Source organism: Leuciscus leuciscus (assembly GCF_965113295.1).
Source record: "Leuciscus leuciscus genome assembly, chromosome: 21".
In the NCBI taxonomy this organism is placed as follows: Eukaryota; Metazoa; Chordata; class Actinopteri; order Cypriniformes; family Leuciscidae; genus Leuciscus; species Leuciscus leuciscus.
Window position 1 is genome coordinate 11649874 of NC_138745.1, and position 16919 is coordinate 11666792.

Below are 16919 nucleotides of genomic sequence, written 5' to 3' on the forward strand. Positions count from 1 at the left end.
TGTGTTGGATATATTTTTTTATCCAGTTATCTTTTACACCCACTATTTATTTCATTACTTTCTTTTTTTATCTATCAGTACATTTCAATTCATCTGTTGACCGCCGACTCTTAAATCCAGAAGGGCACATGAGCTGTAACTTAAGCTTGTGCTCCGAAGATCTGTTATTTGTTTGGGTTTTTGAAGTTTGCCCAGTAGTTTTGATTTCCCTAATGTTACAGACTCAACTTTTACAAAACTTTCTGAATGCAGAATATTTTTTCATAATAATGTATCAATGCAAATGTAAAGGAGGGGAAAGAAATAGGTTTAATACAATGGTACTTTGATGCTAAGTATTTCTTGGCCCCAGTCTGCCTATTTTACTAGCTGTAAGGTTACGTAAAACCTAAAGAGCAAATCAATATGCATATCATAAACTGACAATGTCTTTTCAGTTGATTATTAGAGGACTTTGGGGAATAGAAAGGGTGACAGCTGATTTTTTGAACTTCTTCAGCTTCACTAGCCTTTCTGTTGTTGATGCCTGAGACATAAAACCATGTAGAATCTCTAAACAGGCTCTGCCCATGCAGCATTTTAATACTTGCACTCGTGGTCCAATACATTTGTCCTTATATTTTGTGATATCATTGCTTCCATCTCTTATCATAAACCACAGGGAACAGGAAGTAATCCCGTGTTGCTAAATGTCTTGGAGAAGCTAGTTGTCCAAACCTCATAGTGTATATCCCTGTCACTAAAACAAGCAGTGATCTCCCACTCTGTGTATGCAGAGTTGTCTCTTGGCTTTCGATGTCTTCATTGGAAGACAACTGTCTCACCAGATGATAATGCACTATATAAATCGGTGTTGACTGCATGGCCGTGCTTCACAGAAACGACCATTGACAGTTTCCTGTGATTGCTGTTATACAGCCTTTTTCAGTAGAAGCATAAAATCAAATGTATATCATTGATGTCTTCACTAAAAAGCCGTCATTGGCTCTAAATGTGCAATGTGAAACCTGGATGAAACAACAGCCCAGTGGGAGACAAACCCAATAAAATGTCAAACATATACGCAAATAAAAACCTGTGAAGAACGTGGATCAAAACATTTTAGCTCAAAACCAAAGTAAAGAAAAATAAATGTATTTGTAAAATAAAAGTTACTATTACTAAATAAAATATTACTAATATTTTTAGCTGTCACTAACTGCCCCAAGACACACAGGTTGAGGATCCAAATGCAGCTGTTTATTAGGGCAATACAGAATCATAATACATAAAACAGGGGGTAGATCAAAAACAGAGAGAGCGCTCAGAAATGCAGTGTGACACTTACAAGAATTCACAATGAATGAGTGAATACCAAGCGTCAACCTTCCTGTTTCTCTCTTGAAACCAACACGGAAGGGACTTAAACTGCAATTCATCGACTGGCCACTAGAGACAGACTGCAAAAGCGAGTCAATCCCAAATACCCCCCATTTTAAAATGCCCAACTTTACTGCAGAAAAAAGGTGTTTACAGCCTGGTGCAAAAGTTTTGGTCTATATAGCAAATTTTTCCCTTCATGACAACTTTGAGGGCGGTTAACTCATCCATTTAAATTATATTGAGCCTTAAAGTTCTGCATAATTAAGGGCGTGGCCACTTGAGTGACAGGTGGATTGCCGCTGCTGTCACTACTAGCCATTTGTGTGCTGTCTGTTAACCGTCACGTCACCTCAGCTAATCCCACTTTTTTGCCAATTTTCGTTTATCCGGGAGTGACACACTACCAAGATGGTGACGGTCGGCTCTGCCCACTTTGGGCTTCCAAAATGCTCTTCAGAAACCTACGGGTGACATCACAAACACTACATCCATATTTTTTTACAGTCTATGGTGAATACACAGGGCTTATATAGGCATAGTTGACAAGGGTAATGAGAAACAGCTGAAAGTAATCAGGCATAATGATTCTGGGCAATTGGTTATGGGAAATGCAGTCCATTATGAGATGGAATGAGTGTCCTCTGGTGGCTATAGGCTCTCCGGCTGGCAGGCGTGACATTAGCTAATACAGTTTTTCTATTCCTTTTGGTGCTATTTTCACAAGTACACGACAGCAAAATATGTTCTTACTCAGTGCTTTTGTCTTTTTTTCTTCTACAAAAATCTAAACTTTTTTAAAACAAGATGCATTATCTTGAGACTCAGTATGACTTTAAGAATAAACTCAATTAATTTCAAAATGTTTTGACTTTTGTACTGGAAAACAAGGCAACAATACTAAGAAAGAATTTGCAGTGTAAGATGTGCATATCCCAATTGTCACATGGTTTCATTTGTTTATATTTTTGTGTACCTATATAGAAACTAAACTTGATTCCCATGATTTGGACTGGACAGTGTAGGAAGAGCAGCCGTAAGATAAAATGAGCAAAAAAACTTTTTTTAAGGTTCAGTTAAACTTTTTTTTAAGATATCCGTGTTACAGTGCAAGTAAACAGTACATTTAAGTACTGAGGAATAATAATTAACCACATGTACTTCTTATAGGGTTAGGGTTAGGATTGGGGTTTGATTTAGGGTTAGTTGCATGTAATGCTGCATAATTCTTTAGCTATAATTACAGTAACTTCATGTACGTGTAACGAGGACACTGTAAAATAAAGTGTTACCAAAGGTTAAATAAACCGTTCTATATAAAATTAAATTAAAATAAAATAAAATACAGGGTTAATTAACAACATGTATTTATTATAGGGTAAGGGTTTTATGCATCATTTACTGTTATTACTATAGTAAGTACATGTAACACGTAACAAGGACGCTGTAAAATAAAGTGTCTCTTCTTTATGCTGAAGTAGTGAATGCCTTGGCACGCTGCCCCAGTCTAAGAATAGATGTGTCCTTCAAACCCATCATCCCTGCGGTGGCATGCAGTGCCACCAAGAGGAGCGAGGGAGGCGATTCACTGTGTTCCAAAGGCCGTAACTAGGAGACGGACAGATCCTTGCGATTAGCAAAATCCTACCCCTTCCCTTGCTTACTCTAGTTTTTTTATGCCTCTTTACATCACTGTCATCTCAGGGTGTAAATTCTGAGTGTGTATTGATGTCTCAGGCTGCAAGAAACAGGCTCATGATCATGCAAACATTTCAGTAGTCTATAATTTGATGCTTTCAGCGCAGTGCAGGAAACAATGATTTTTCTATTGATTCATTGAATGTTCATGGTTAGGTCAATGCACTTTGATGCATCAAACAAAACAACCCTTTTTTCAGATTCACTGATAAAAAATGTTTTCTAGTGAAAATATTTACAGGGCAAGTGCAAATATGAACTACCTGCCCAAGCATTTAAAGAAATGTTCCTAATCGTCTCACCTGCTTAGCATTTCTCATGTAAACATCATTCATTCTTATTAAAAATAGCCAAAATCATATGCTGTCATTATTTGTAGAAATACTTATAAGGGTTAGTATGTATGGAACAGGGGCCGGTTGCTGTAAAGGATGTCCACTGGAGGCAAGTTAGTAGAGAACCCAAGTGCAGTTTATTTACTGGACATGGACATGGACATGGACATGGACATTGTTATTTTGTAAATAAACTGCAGTTGGGTTCTCTACAGTGCTTAGTGATAAACATAGGCTCAACTGATATATACGTTTTATGAATCATTTTCTTAGACATGTTAATTTACTCAAGGCTACCAGGAAAGCTGTAGCCTAAGTCAGTATTGCCATTAGGAACCTTCTGCAAGCTTTGGGATTTGAAAACGTCTGTTTTTAAATGTTAAAAGTCATTTTAAATAATACAAATTATAGACTACGTTTAACGCAGTTGGTGGAATTGGCAGACGTTCCCTTAAGCATCGTGCGCTGTGGAAACGCGTCAAAGCATTCTCGGGTATAATTATGCAGCATTAATGCATGAATGATTTTGAACGAATATTTCATCATGTCGATATACAATGGTCACATAATGTTAAAACTAATCTTGCTATTGATCTCTTTGTTAGACTACCGACCCTATAGAACAAATGTCCGGCTAATATCGAACCTGAAACGAACTTTACCGCGCTCAACCAGCGGGAGTGCATTTCACGAATTAGTAATCGCTGGCGTTCCGCGGGGAGGGAGGAAAGTCTGCGTTAACCCGCGTAGATACAGTTTATGCAGTGAAGACTGTAAAGAGTTTGATAACTTTATTACATGTCTGTGTATTTCCTACCTGTCAGGGCCCCCTAGATGTCATGGGCCCCTGGGCAAGTGACCAGTTGCCCTAATGGTTAATCCGGCCTTGATAACAGCTATTGTGGAAGTTAAAAACACAGGGAGACAGCAGTGGGAAAATGAATAGAAATTATGATTCTGAAAGAAATTTGAACTAATCGTGTAAATATACCCTAACATTCACAAAGATCTGCACAATTTGAAGAAAAAATACGCAATTACCAATTTTGTGGGGTGTAATGGAAAAGTAATATATAACGAGTAGTGTGATTAATTTGGCAACAAATTACTGTTCCCAGGGAGTAATAAGTAAAGCAATTATATTACTTTTGAAAGCAGTAAGGAGTAATGAGTAGTAAATCAGATTTATTTAATCCAACGCTGTAAATGACTTTAAATAAATCAGTATAGCTCCTGTAGTCTGAGAACTCACATGGATATCACAGGACCTGTTGACTCTGCAGTTCATCTCATCAACATGTGCGCTGTTTGGATGATTGCACTCGAGCTGGCGTGTGACCACGTGCAGTCGGTACACGGGTGCACCTCCATGACCACAGCTGATGGATAGGTGAATTCATCATGTGCTCCTTCTGAGGAGATCCGATTTCACTGCAGGCTGATGAGCCGTTTCTCCACTGCATTCATCAAGTTGCTGTTTAAGCTGAATCATCCAATACCTAATATATTGCAGAGTATGCAACTGCATATAAATTCACCAGCACTGTATTTGTTGGCAAAGTGTGTGTTTTTGTTTGATAACTCAAAGATGTTCATTTTGTTCATATTTGCCCGTTGTGGTGCAAATAATCGCTCCGACAATGATTCTTTATTAATGAAATTTGATCAGAGTGTGATTTAATTTTATTAAATTAAATTTGATTATCTTGGAACAATTCACAACAGTTCTAGCACTGAAAACAGGATAACAATTTGAATATCATTATTGTTGTAATCAAGTAAATTCAGTAATTGATTATTTAATATTGTGATAGATCAAATATTTTTACTATGACTTCACTAATAAAAAATGAAAAAAATAAAAGAATTCAGCGCTTTATTTTTAGTGTGATGGCAGCATTAAGACAAAACCATTCATGACAAATGATTCTTTCCTGATTATCTTCTCTCAAACTATGGCAGCGATACAGCGAATAGTTGTTCTAAAAGACGGCGCCGTCCGCAGAGCGCTTTTAAAGGCCAGTGAAAGCATAGGCTACTGTCAGTTAAGTCCTTTTCGGACGCTAATATTGTTTCTCATGGGCTCGTCCGGTATTTTAAACATTTACAGGGGTAATTCTGTGATTTAATGCCGTCCGAATCCATAATATCAGTGTTTTTCTCACCCAATCCGCGTAAAAATCCCTGGCCAAATTAGTACCTTCTGTTTTTTGACAAACAGGTCGTGTGGTAATTTAATTGCCGTCTGAATCCACATCTCCGAGTTTACAAGAGATTCAAAATTCACGGTTTAAATCCTTTTTGATCACTGCCGAGCACCGTACGTAAGATGTAAACTTTTATTACTGAAATGCTGGAAAGTATTTACACAAGAACAATATTTCATCGCAGCTCCACCTCAGCGAACAAAAATGGGAAAGAAGAGGTGGCACGTAAATTTTTGAAAAGGTTATTGTGGCAGCAATAGGCTATATGTTACAATTTTAAAATATGTAGGCTAGGCTATTATAGGCTATTATAGTTTGGATTATTTTTTATAATATCCAATAATCATAATAAATTGCAATTTCAACTATTTCTGAAGTGCTTCTTTTATAAAGATGACCGCTTTTTCACATAAACAGCCCCTGCACGAGAGAATAATTGATTCTCGAGCCATCGATTTCAAACAATTCAGCACCATCGCCACGGACAGCGCCGGGTAACGTCGCACGTAAGAAGGTATATCTTAAGCAGCTTCCAAAGGTATGGTTCGGGGAACACACTTAGGAACATAAACACCTTTGGTAAGATATATCTTTCGAGCTCTCTTAGCGCGCTAAGAGTGAGCGTTATCGGGAAACCGGGCCCAAACCTCTTTAGATTGCATAATTTCATGGAAAACTTATAGAAATGTTCATTCTTTCTAAAGAAATGTGACGTTAACATGATATTTTATCAATATATGTCTAAATTTGTAAGCCTTTGGACTTAAAGGCTTTATGCCCTTTTTTACAAGATGTAATATAAGTCTCAGGTGTCCCCAGAATGTGTCTGTGAAGTTTCAGCTCAAAATACCTCACAGATAATTTATTAAACCATTTTATAAATGCCCATTTTTGAGTGGAAGGAAAAACATGCTGTTTTCGTGAATGTATCTTTAAATGCAAATGAGCTGCTGCTCCCTGCCCCGCTTTCCAGAAGAGGGCGGAGCCTGTACTGCTCGTGCCTCCGATACTCTGCCAAAATCTAACAAAACATCTGTTTGTTTTGATAACTATCAAAGCTTTTAATTTTCAAAGGTTCTATCAAAGGTTTTGATTACTTTGATGACTATAAGTTATTAAACTATAATAACTATAAGTTCACTAGTTCGCCTGTCCATTCAGCCTTAAAGGTTAATAGTAAACTATCTTGGCTTGCTGTCCTTGGAGGAGACTCGCACCCGAGGCTCGGCTTGAGCTCCGACTTAAACCCCCCCTATGATGGAGTTGTGCATAAGAGGATAGAGAATTTACTGGAGGAGAAAGAGATGAGGAGGGCTGCCGGAAGAATTTGTCAATGGTATGACGTGGTGTCTGCTGCTTATAAGTACGCTCGTAATGATGATTGACATGACTGAATGTTTAGGCTCTTCCTGAACCTACGTTTGGAACTTCATTAAATTTCTTACTTGAATGCTGCTGTTAAATGCTCTGGGGAGGACATGGTGGATTGTATATAGCTCACTCAGGGTGGGGGTCTATGCTAATAGAGTCCGTCAGCAGTAATGGGCCGGACATTACAATGTGATGTCACAAATGCTAGAATCTTCAAATCTTCAATCGCAAAAGCTTGCGATATAGCAAGTTTTTAGTCAGCTGTCCCCATGCTGGTTGAATGGTGGGGATGTGTGACGTTGTTCTATGGAGGCATGTTAAGGGTGGGTTTTAGGGTAGCGCTGCAGGGCTACATGCCCAACAGTCGAAACGCAGCTTGATTTTGGCCTCACAGCTCAAGGTCCGAGGCTATTGGCCCAGCACGGCACATTGTAAGCCCTGGCTCACATTGTCCCGACAGTTGAAAAGCGGCATTGACCAAGCACTGGGTTTGTGTGTGAGGGGTTCATCCTTTGCATTGTCAGTATATACACCTGGGTAATAATAATAAAAAATAATCCAGGAAAATGACCCAACATGCTGAAAAAATAAAATAAAATAAAAATAAACACAGCACACAGTACAAATAAATGTCATGATTCTGCCCTCCTGTCCTTGATTTTCTTTAGTCTTGAGGCAGGATCATGACAGACCTGTGTTTTGTGTGCAAGCACATGGCCTTTTGTTTGGGCCATGTGCTTGTGTTGTCTTGTTCTCTTGCCCCGCCCCCTTGTTATCCTCGTTTTGTCATTATTGCTTTACCTGTGTCACCTGCTGTCTTCATTAGTTTCTCCCTATTTGATCCCCTTGTGTTTGCTGTCCTGTGTCGGTTCATTGTGATTCCTATCTGAGTGTTAATCATACCGCTGAGTACCTTGTGGAAAGTCTTGTCATTGTGAGAGTATTTATTAGAAGTATAGTTTGTTTATTTGTCTAGTCATAGTTTAGTCTTGTCTGCCTAAGATCCCTTGCCCTGTCCATGTTTTGCCCCCTCGTGGGTTTTGTTTTCCTGTTTTTGTACCAATAAACCTTGTTCATCATACACTGTCTGCATTTGGGTTCATCTCCTCGCATCCTCATAACAATAAATGCACACAGTGCATTAATAATGAATCAACCAGCAAATTTTTTAAATTTTCTTTCAATTTTGTTTGCTGTCATTACACTGCATTGTATACTGTATGTATCAACACTTAAAAGTTAATAAAGTGCTAGTACAGTAACTTGAAATTCAAGGCCTGTTGGTCCTCTTAGGATTATTTCCCATATGGTTTGACTAATTAACTAATTTAAAACTAAATAACAAGTCATGAGTTGCATGATAAAAAAAAAAAAAAAAAAAAAATTGTTTTTCTTAAAACAAGGAAAGACTAAACAAGATAGACTGCATGTGGCGTGAAGCAAGGCGGGCCCAAGAGCCGTGAGAACGGAGCGAGGCCAGTGGAGCGAATGTTAATGAGCGACATCTGCGTGACACACCGGTCTCAAGTCCCATGCGGAGCTCAAAGAGGATAAAAGGAGAAGTGACAGATTCATATTTATTCAAACTTGTTTGACATGGAAAAGTGACATGGAAAAGTGCTTAGCACCACGTCAGGGTCTAAGCAGACGTACACACTTTTCCTTGTGGCAAAGAGTCTGAGTTTTGCAGGTATTTGGAAATCTAAGCAATTCTTGCCGCTCGCGATTTTTAAGTAAAAGATTTGGACGTTGCCTGGTGCTCTTTTATTTTAAGATCATTTGCGATTTTTACATTTTACATCTGGAAGAGAGGTGTACACACGCTTTTTGTGCGTACGTTCATTCTCTGAATCACACGGATGCATATTTGAGAAATGATCGTAAGATCAAATGTAGGACGGTTTTGACACAACATTTTATAAATGAGGCCCCAGATCTGTAAAACCAGGGAGAAAGCTCATACTTGTCAGGAAAGCAGAGAACCACACAACTTCAAAGGGCATGCATGACAATTTAGCAAAAGTCACAGCTTAAAATACACACATAACACGCAGATAAGGTACAAAAAGAAATAGAAAGGAAAGGACCTTCTGTTGAGCATGGGGATGGAACCATTGTACTGTGTGACCGTGTGACAGCCAGTGGCACAGCTGTGTTTTAATGCTTCTTGTGACATTTGCTGACCCCTTTCCCATCTCCCCAGAATAAAATACATTTTAAGAGTGAGCCATGACATATCTCAAATCCAATTTCTCCTGGGTATTCATTGCATTCATATTGTGAACTAACATTGATATACATCAATTTGGTAACATTTGCGACCAATTAAATCTTATAGTCAACTTTAGTTACCAAAAGTCTGTAGACAAAAGTCAAAATGATTAATATAAAGAATTACCCACATACAAGTGTTTATTTGTATTTTTATTATTCTTTTTTTATCTATTTTATTTTTTCTCTCTTTCAATATATCAGTGAAAGATGACATGCTTTCCTTTTGTAGGCGGGCTAATGGAATAAAAAAATAAAAGTATAGGGAAAAAATGCAGAACTTTGTTTGTTGCAGAGATTGTGCTCACTGCGGATTTCTCTTAGAAATCAACAAAGCAAGTCATTTAAAAGCCTATCATACAACTTAAGCCTTTTAAGCAACTTTAGCAATTAAGGCCTGAAGACAAATCTGCACGATTTTAAAAACTCAAATTGTGGCAAAGTAGAATCAAACCCATCTGACAAGTGTGTACAAAATGTATAGCATTAGAATAAATGTCATCTTGACATCTATTAATATTTTTAAAAGAGTTGGAGTGGAATAGATTATAAGCAAAGACAAGGGATGGTTCTTTACAATTCCTGCATGGGCTAAACATGAAAAATGACTTTAAATGAGTGTTAAGATGAAGTGAAAACAGAAATCAGTTACCCTGGGGGGACTTTATTGATGGCAGAGTTATTGAACAATAACTAAAGTTGTCAATTGCATTACAGCATGTGGCAACAGGAGACAGTTTTTTATTTTTTTATTTTTTTATCTTATTTATTGTTTGCAAGCAACATATCCATCATATAATTAAAATAAAATGCATTATATGATAAAATATATTTTATTAGTACTTTATTTAAAGTTTACTTTTCATGTATGTTGCCTTTAACATCACAGCTTAAGACAATCACTATTGAAGGGTTTGGAACTATGTTGCCATCAGACTACTGTTAATATCATTAAAGAAATGTATGACTTTGTTAGCAAGTTTTTTTCCCCCCATGACTAAGATGAGACGATGACGAGATGACAATAATGTCATTAAACGATAACTGTGACTACATGCAATGTCATTGACAAAAAAGTCAAGACAAAAATGTTGTTAAGAAAAAAAAAAAAATCTTTGTTTATTTTTGTCGGAGGAAAAAAAAAGGAGCTAAAATATTACAGACTGCTGTACAAGCCTTTACTACACGCTTTCATGTTTGCTTTTGTGTCAAAAAGATACATTTTCTGCTATGTGTTTTACTTAATCTTCATAATCTGGCAGCCATGCACACACGCACTGTGGAAGAAGATCTGCTTTCTCTGAGTATTATAGACTTCCTTGTTTCCACACGCTTGTAAGTTTTGACAAGGGCTTCTGCAAAGTACCAGAAATCCTTTTTTCAGCATGTCTTGCAGCGAGTGACCTATTATCCAACGAAGGAACAGATATGGGAAAAAAGAGAACATGAGAATGCCAAATGTGAAGTGGATTTGGGTTTATATCCAGCCGTTATATGAGTGGCTGTGTGTCTCTATTTGTTTTAGTGGCACATTAATGCTAGGGGAATCATGACACATTGTTGAGTGGGTGAAGAGACTGAAGTGCTTTACAGCTTCATCCTCCTCCTCCTCTCCAGTCAATGCCCACAGAGCCCTGACTGCAAGAAGCTCCCCTAATGAGCCAACTCAAATGGCTGCAATCTTTGTTATGCAACCTTGCCTCCCAATCAAACTGTGCATCAACTGAATAATTAGCTGTAGAATTCTAATGGCATATTGGGTAATGATGTTATCGATGTCTGTGTGTGTCACTGTGCCATACATTTTCTGATTTTTACCTGGCGGACAATAAAATGGGTGGGAGAAATTCCATCGACTTACACTGAACGAGGGATCTGAGTAATATCAAAAGACCACAAAATCTTTGAGACTAAGAGTACCTTTACATGACAACGATGTACTTAAAACAGAAATGTTTTTCCTTTGCGCTTTTCACATACAGATGACAATGTTGTCAAAATGATCCCTGTTCACACGGATAGGAGTATGTGTGGGAAATAGAAGAAAACGAATCTAAGTGGAGAGGAGAGAGAACTTTGAAACTGACTGAATCGAGGAGCATGTTCTTTAAAATCTGGAGAGTTTTGCCGGAGTGTTTTCTCTCACATCCAAATCATTCAAGCGGTGACAGGTGACTATTAAGCGGGAAATGAACAAGCCAGAATGGTGCTTGAGAGGAGTGATTATAAATGCTTTAAACAGAGAGGAAAATCATGTAGTTATTCAATTTCAAACTTAAAAAAAAAAATAAAAATAAAAATAACTACTCTCTAACTGTTCAGTTGCCATTATTTTCCGGCCCATGCTTATCAATAAATGTTCGCCTTTTGATTTTTACTGTTGTCTGTGTCTTTTCTGTCAAAACTACCTTTGGGGGGGGGGGCAAAAATGACACAAAATTAGTTGTTTTTAGTCCAGTATTTTTTTTAGTGTGACAGCTGACTTCTTAATCGCATACTCTTTTGAGTAGGTACTTACTCTGAATAAGTAAGTACTTCATGACCGCTAAAAAGTATGTTCTATATAGACTGATTGTGTGTAGTATGGATCTAATCTGGATGCACTACATTCGCCATGTTGTCATTATCATGCGACCTACCAGCGTCAGTTGCGTCACTTAACTGCCATTCATAAATCCTCTCTCGTGGCCTCATGGGATAGTAAAGTGTCCATCTTATGCACACTTCAGAATCTCGATGGAAGAAGTAGGTCATCCAGGTACCTTTTGCCTACTCTTTTTTGGAATACAGTGAATTCTGAAATACTACTTTTATCCTATATTGTTTTTCACCTACTATATATTAGGCGAAGTATGCGATTAGGTGCAGCCTTCGAGTGTATTATATAGCTGTTGAGTGTACATCAGCTATAAACCTAATCCAACACACCTGAACCAGCTAATCAAGGTCTTCAAGATTACTTGAAAACAACACCCATGTGTGTTGGAATTGAAGAGTTGGAATTGACGTCTGCAAAAAGTTAGCCCTCCTTGAACCTCCCTGGTTCAAGGTATTTCCCTGCCTATTTTCCAAAGTACAGAGGCTCCAACATCCCCATGACCCCACATAGGACAAGCTGTTTATAAAATGTATGGATGGATGGAATTCTGGACTCAACATGGTTTAGACATAAAATTGCAAGGAAGTTTTTCAGGTGTGCTTTGGCACTACTCTTCTGTAGTATTTATTTTCAGATAAATAATTCATCCTCTGTAGTGTACCTTTTAATAAAACAAGTTACATTGAGGGATTTTGTGTGTACTTTTGAAACATGCTTAGGGATCAGACAAAGACATGTCTATTCTGTCAGATGAGAAAAGCTCAGCATGTGCGTTCAAAGCTGGGATTATCTAAAAAGTATAGGATCCTGCTGGCATTGAAGAAAAGGGCAGCTGAGACCTGAGTGAGCAGAGGCTCTTTTCCTCAGAGTGAGTCAACACCGCACTGCATCTTAAGTAGGAAATATCTGCAGGGCCATGGCGTAATGAAACAAGGTGCCAACGGTACGTCATTGTTCAGCTTTAAAGGGCACCGCAGACGCCTGAGACAACAGAGGGAGCAGAAATAAATTTCAGCAGAGAGCCACCGCTGTCTCCTCTGATCTGACGTCACTAAAGTGCAAGATGGGCACAAAAGCCCCAGCTCAAAGCCACTTGCATAAGTTTCAGCCATGGATGGTCTGCTCTCAGATGGGGCTTTCCCAGAGAGACAGCCACAGGGGTCATTGAAGTTACTGTTGGCAATAAATAATTTAGTGTCACATAGATACAATGAAACACTGGGTATATACAAAACACTTGACTTGTATATCCTACTAATCCTATTATATCCTATAGGCTCATTGGAAAAACGTGCCTGTGACTACATTTCTGTAAAATGATATTGCGTTGCTTCGTGCACATTTTGTGACACTTTCAAGGTGAAATGTCCAGTAAGTGGTGCTAAAAGTGTGATCAGTTTTATCCAAAACAGATGAACGTGAATCTGGCAATGTTTTACTACATTGATTGACATATGTATCACAAATGAAATGTCCAATGAGTGGCTCTAAAAGGTTAATGCTTAATTGTGTTTGAAAATAATGTTCCACCTACACTAAATCCTACCCTAAACCTAACCGATTGGGTTAACAAATGCAAACGTGACACACACAAAAAAACAAAAAAACATTTACTGTAGCAAACATGCAATTTTTGTTTGCTTGTAGAAGCATTTGAGTTATTTTATCATGGCTTGTATTTCATGGGACTGAAACATACCCAAGTATGCCCGCAGTAAAAGTGCAATTTTATATCAGGTGAGCTACTGAGCAAGTTTACTACATCTGAAAAGCCATATGGAGCTGGTTATGTGATGTAACCGTCAAAAATGTATTAGTTTATTTTTAGATTTTTTTTTTTTTAATGAGCTTATGTTGTTATGTATCGCTGTTGGCCATGTTTGCATGCCTTTAGCGGGGCATACAGACCATTAATGAGAAAAATGTCTACACTTGAGGAAAATGGCAGCAGTCGAACCCTGCTATTCTAGCCCTGCCTATATGCACCTAATTCACTATGGGCCTATATGGGACTATAAATCACACTAGATTTTAAGCATTCAAAATTATTGCAGACTTATGGGAAACAGGATATGATGAAACACTCCGGTGTTATGCTTATGTTTTAAATAAATAATAGCAAGTAATATAAAATGTAAACATTTACTATCGATTCCACTTTCCCACAACACAGCAAAACACGGAGCTTTGAAGTTGGTATTCTCTGTATGCAGTCATGAGGTCAATCTGTGACATTTAGCTCTTCTATTGATTAATAGTCTTTTCACTGCATGAATTTACTGGCCAGAGATGGCTAGATTAGCAGCAAATGATGAAACTTCAACATTGTGGGCCTTATCTTGCACCCAGCGCAATTGACTTTGTACACCGACGCATGTATCATTCCTATTTTGTACCCACGAACAGCGGACTTTTCCCTCCACAGACGCACGTCGGTAAATTAGGAAATTAACTTGCGCTCCTGCGGGCGGTTCAGCGCAAAGAGGAGGCGTGTTCCAACGTTCCCTGGTGCTATTTTGCAGGATTAGAAAACAATTCCGCCACTGACCAGGAAAAACCTAGTCTAAAGTCAGTGGCGTGTTGCGCATGTTATTCAAATGCTATTTTAAGGGCGCATGCTTGGCCATAATCAATGTAGCGTGTGCACAACGCGCATGCACTTTGCTTCTCTCATCTACACACAGATGCAGCAGTTCTCATTTTTAGAAAACCATACATTATTACAAGGAAAAATATTAACACACGAGGGAAATCATTGTTGTGTCCATGAAGATGTGAAAAAATAGGCATAAATCTAGCTTACACATTTACCCAAATGTTTATACGCCTGTTTAACCGAAGCTAATTTGGTTGGGTTTCTCCCATCCCCATACAATGTAACTTATGTGTCTTTTACGGCCCTGACGAGAACGTCGGTCTCCTCAGCTGTGAACCGCTCCTGGCGTGCGCCTGGCAAATCTGCCGTTATAATAGCAACCGCCATGGAACAAGCGCTACTGCTCTTAAAGGGAATGTGAGATGTCGCTCTGATTGGTTTATTTCACGTTACCCCCAAACCACACCTATGAATAATTAAGCTACTTCAGAGCAACCCATTTTAGACAACCCGGTATAATAGCAACAGCGCCCAAGACCCGCCCACAAAGTTACTTGCGTTTCGCGCTTGATACATGTGTTTCAGATCGTTAAAATAGGGCCCTGTATGTCTGTGTTCTTGCTTTCCTACACTTACATCTGTACTAATAGAAGTGAATGGAATGCAAAGTTTAGTGTGACCACGCTTTAATCCAACTATCTAGGGATGGGCAAACTCGGTCCTGGAGCTTGAACAAGCTAATCAGTGTCTTCAGAATAACTACAGTAGAAGGTTACATGCAGGAGTGTTAACAGGGTTGGAGCTAAACTCTGCAGGATAATGTCATGACGTCATGACCAACAATTCCAGCTGAGATGAGATCTAGTAACTTTGCTGTTAGGATAATAATAGGGATTTCAAACACCATAGCCCTGTCCTTTCATCTAAAGAGACATATTTACTTTTCTATAGCCATAATTTCCAACTCTTTTGTGTATCACCTTACTAATACTTGAACCATATTAGCACAATCTATTTCCTCATCAAATGTCCACATCTTTAATCCAAAATAATAAAATCAGCCAAGGTTTTTACTCTTACTCATTCATTGTGGAGTGACAGATGTTATACTGGCATCTGACATACCTTACTGGCATCAAAGGCAGACAGATGACATCACAGCGAGACTACATGTGTCCCCCAGACTGCTCTCTCTCAGCCAGATGGTCCTGACAGCTTGTCCAACGTAGAACTACATGTCTCTGCAATTTAAACTTAAGCCTTGCTTTAGTACACCAAACATTAATGAGATGCAGCTTAATTTTCTCTGCTGACATTCTTCAAGCTCCCAGTACAGCTATTATCATAATATAATAACACAATACAAGTAATGCAACTAAATATTTTGAATAGCAGAAAGAAAAATAGCAAAAAACGGTCAGTCTTAATTTGAGGAAATGTCAGTTCTGGCGCATGCTCTATTAATCTGAACAGAGACAAACTGTTCAATTGTGATGCTCAAAAACTACTCAAAATACGGATACTCAAAAACTAAAATACAGATATTATATCTTAACAACCTTTTGAGTGAGGACATAAGGACAATTATCTGTTAGTGCAACATTCACTTGCATACATTTTAACTTGTGTGCTCAATATTGCAGCCAAAACAGGTCTCTTCCACTTTATTTTAATGTTCTTTTTTTATCAGCATAGTTACCACATTATAACAATCAACGGTAACACTTTAGAATACTGTTCTGTCATTAATGAATAACTACACAGGTTAACGAATTAGTAAGTAATAGCTCTCAGTTGAATGTGGTAGTTCACTATTAGTTCACTACTATTTTTTTCATACCTTATTCATCAACTAAGAACTTCTATATACAGGCTCATAATTAATATGAATAATGCATAATGTATAATTCATTCTAAAGTGAAGATCATTGTAACCCACTAGTATTGACTCAAGTATTACCAAATAGTATGAAACAAAATATGAAACGCTAGTACTTACTAAATTGTTAATCAGAGTTTCTTGTTAGTTAATAATAGTTTATTACTAGAATATTAAAATTGTGTTTCTCATTTGTTCCTGTGTAGTTATTCATTAATGACGGAACAGTATTCTAAAGTGTTCCCAATCAACTCCTTGCTGTGTAAGAACCAAATATAAGCCAATAGTAGCTACAATGAGACAGATTCTCTTTATTGAGAATGAGGTCTTTGCAATTTCTTGTCAAGCAACATAATGTGTCTCTCATTTATAAAACATGAGAGTTGCATGGAAAAACGGCCTCCGGCAGTCAAACCCATAGCATCCCCAGAGTGGAAACTGAACGCCTCCCCTTTTGGATTCATCTTCTGTTCTTCCCCACTAGCCACTGTGTTTTGCTATGCTGGTAAAGTTTAGTAAGCTCCCCGCCTATTCACAATTCCCTGTACACTAGACCCTCTGGCAACAAATGACACAAAATGTCCTTTTCATGTTTGGGGAACCT

General features: G+C 38.1%; 2 protein-coding genes across 5 annotated transcripts in view; one reads left to right on the forward strand and one right to left on the reverse strand.

Annotated features, from left to right (window-relative positions):
* grid1b (glutamate receptor, ionotropic, delta 1b) overlaps nucleotides 1–16919 on the forward strand; it is a 503970-nt gene that overhangs the window by 275724 nt on the left and 211327 nt on the right. The window lies entirely within an intron of this gene.
* ccser2b (coiled-coil serine-rich protein 2b) overlaps nucleotides 7334–16919 on the reverse strand; it is a 435236-nt gene continuing 425650 nt past the window's right edge. Inside the window, exon 12 of the transcript XR_014201002.1 lies at nucleotides 7334–7378. The gene's annotated coding sequence lies outside the window, so the exon portion shown is untranslated. The remainder of the gene's footprint in view (nucleotides 7379–16919) is intronic.